We start from the raw sequence: 3483 nt of genomic DNA, 5'->3' as shown, positions 1-3483 counted from the left end.
CTCTTTTTAAGCGCCGAACACAAGAGAGAGAATTCATCAAACATAACTAACTAAAAACTAGAAACAAGACAAAATAAAGGATAAAACTAAAACTAATTACCCTCTAGGTAATAATTTAAGCATGGGAAATGCTCAATTAACTCTATTTTCAATTAACTCTATTTTTCATAGAGTTATCAACCCCCAAACTTAAACCAATTACTCGTCCTCGAGTAATGACGCAAAATCAAACACAATTAAGTAAGAGAGGACAACTGTAAGACTCTACTGCTTGACTAAAAATCTGGTTTCTGCTGCGAATGTGGTCGACCCTCAACCCTCAGAGCTGCTTTTCCATCTCAAACCTTTGTTCAATATCAACATTCATGACTCTCTAGTTCAATTCATCTTAGACCTTTTCCCAGAAATTGATCCTCCCCTAAGTGTGCGTGTAGAAACTGTGATTAGGAACTCTTGAATCCCCTAGGTCCTAATAAACTGAGATCATAGCACCTAGCTTGCGGTTTCATAGGATGGCTCATCAAATCCCTCTCCGCTTTGCAAAGTTACCAATTACTTAGAATTCACCAGAAATTGGGTAGTCTAGGGGGAGGGTTTATTCTCTTTCTTCTCTTTCTCTATTTTTTTTTTTTCAAAAACTTTTCACATAACTCCTATCTTTTGACGCGAATGCCAACATTGGTGATGAAGGCACCCGGTTACTCAACAAGGTTATGCTTCAGAGCTGCCATAGCAAAACTCATGATTTAAACCACCTTTTTACGCAAAAGTACACATGGGGCACATGTTACTCCTGGTTACTCAGCAGCTCAAAACAGAGGAGTGTTTCAACTTTAAATTCTGCCTTTAACTCATTTTTTTATTTTTAACTCCCCCAAACTGAATTCTTTCTACCCAATCCTAGCTCCTCCAAACTGCTTGGCTTCCTAACTGCTGCCTCAAGGGATTCTTTAAACCAGATCTAAAACCTTAAGCCTCCCAAAGTTTAGAATTTCCTAAGTTCTTCTCAAATTACTATCCACAGTTCAAAGTGTTATAAATGGGGAATGAGTCTTTCCTGGAAATTAGTCCACAATAAACATCCCTAATGAGTCATTCATGCCAATAAATCCCAAAATTTTCAAGACGTTCAAACAACTATATCATCATTAAGCATCCTGAGGCTAACCACTAAACCAACAAAACCAGAGAACACTACACTAAAATAATAGAAAAAATTGCAAGTTCTAAACAGTAACAACAAATAGCCAACACAAAAAGAAACAAAAACAAATAAAAATGAAAACACAAAATCCTGAAAATAGAAAACACCCCCCCCAAACTTAGAGGGGGGTAGTGTCCTCACTGCACAAAACACAAAAATAACCCACTATAAACAAGAGATTATATAAATTTTATTTTTTTTTAAATCATAGAGTGTAAGTAAAAGAAAACTCCCTCAAGTGTGCGTCATTCTCTCTACTTCCAATTTAGTGGGTTGCGTAGTGAGCGTCGCCTTGGTGGCGGTTCAGTGGCTGCTTCTTTACCCTTTTTCTTTCCGCAAGACGATGAAGGGGCTGCTACATCGGGGGCTTCAGCAATTGGTGGCTCACCTTGCTTAGCACCACTAGTGGTGCCATTTTCAGCTTCGGGGGCTGAATCCTCGGCGGCATCATCAAAGGCCTGGGAACGCTGGAGCAATTGCTCTGGGAAGTCGGGGAAAGTGGCCATAGGCTTAGAAAAGTTTCGCTGAAAAGATTTTTTTAAGGCCATGTCCCTATCCCGAGAATAAACCCAGAACTGGCGAAGCTGCTGTTGTTGCTGCTGCAGCAGTTCAAACATTTCAAACCGCTGTACCTCAAAGAGACTCATCCTCTTCTCTAGCCACTCCTGACTTTGAGTGGCAGACGCAGATTTGGTGTGACTGGTAGACAGCCTGGATGGTTCATCTTGCTCTTTTTCCTCCTCTCCTTTTTCTGACTTCTCACTCCGCCCTGAAGAGATGTGAGTAATTGCCACCAAATCCATCGCACCAAATCCATCACACTAGTATTCCGTAAACGTGGCTCACTTGCCTCCCACGCAACGTGGGATTGGATGCACAATTCTGAGATGAGAGATGGAAAGTACAGCCCGCCCTTCCCTTTCTCTGCACAAGCTCGAATCTGGTCGATGATCAAACGCCCCACATTGATGGGTTTGCCTACAAGGACGGCATAGAGCAGGATGGCTCGGTTTCTGGATATTGTCTTCCCGTGTGTGGATAACAACAAACGGGAAGCCAAAAATGGTACCATACTTTGGCAGCAGGCTGGAGTTCATGCCTATTGCATGTGTAACTGCCCTTTGCGGATAACAACCACTGAGCCCCTGGGATAGCAATGGTTTTCAAAACTTCCTCGAGCTGCTCCTCTGTTGCATCAGTAATCAATTCTACAAACTCATCGTCTTGGTTTGGTATACCAAGAACACCGTTGATGTAGTTGGAGGTAAATGTGATATCAATCTCCCGTACAAAAACCGTATGTTGTCGTCTTGGTTTGGTATACCAAGAACACCATTGATGTAGTTGGAGGTAAATGTGATATCAATCTCTCGTACAAAAACCGTATGTTGCCCCTGGTTTTGTAGGTTAGCATAAAATTCTTTTACCAGGGGCACAATATGGTCAATTGGGTGGCGGCAGAAAATCTGCCAACCCCTCGAGATTATCACATCATAAATAAATCCCGGCTGGCCTAAGGTAGGGCTATCATGCAGTAAAAAACCTTTTTCTTTTACTAAATTGCGAGCTCGGATGTTTTCTTCGTACCTTTTTTCTGCCGCATTATCAGTGAATTTGCGAATTGCTGAGACTTGCCTGGTCGATGAAGAAGGATCTGCGGCCGCCGCTTTGTCTATGGCTGGATCCTGTCGATTTGAGGAGAAAGGCCGCTTGGCAAAGCTCTTCTTGCCCATGGTGAAGGTGATTTCAGGAGTGGACGTTTTTCTTGGGCTAGGCGGTGGGAGAGATCAGTGGCGGTTCTGGGCAGAGAATGAGGGGGATAAAAAAAAAAAAAACTAGGGCAGGGGAAATGAAGAAGGGGGATTTTCTGAAATGAAGGATCGAATGAGATTTGAATTTGGGCAATTTGAATTTAAGCCCAAAACGCCGTCGTTTTAAATGGCTGACATTTTGCTCTAATAACTGCCAAAACGACGCCGTCCTATTTAAACCCCTTGACTTCTCGTTAAGGGTCGCAATGCCATGCAATGCTACACGATGCTGCAGTAAAATATTGCTCCCATTTTTAGGCCTACTCTATTCGCCTCTCAATTGCTGCAGCAATCCACAGCAACTTGATTCCTGTGAACTACACAGCCAACTGTGATACTTAACTACCCTGCCACTGAATAGTAAAGTCAGTGCTTTGCTTGAAACCTCAAAATCAAAATGAGAAATATGATGAAATAAAAGAAATACACAACTCAAATTAAAAAGAAAGCATCAAGATAAAATGAAAT

This window comes from Morus notabilis, unplaced genomic scaffold (assembly GCF_000414095.1).
Source record: "Morus notabilis unplaced genomic scaffold, ASM41409v2 Scaffold843, whole genome shotgun sequence".
Taxonomy (NCBI): Eukaryota; Viridiplantae; Streptophyta; class Magnoliopsida; order Rosales; family Moraceae; genus Morus; species Morus notabilis.
This window is presented reverse-complemented; position numbering follows the sequence as displayed.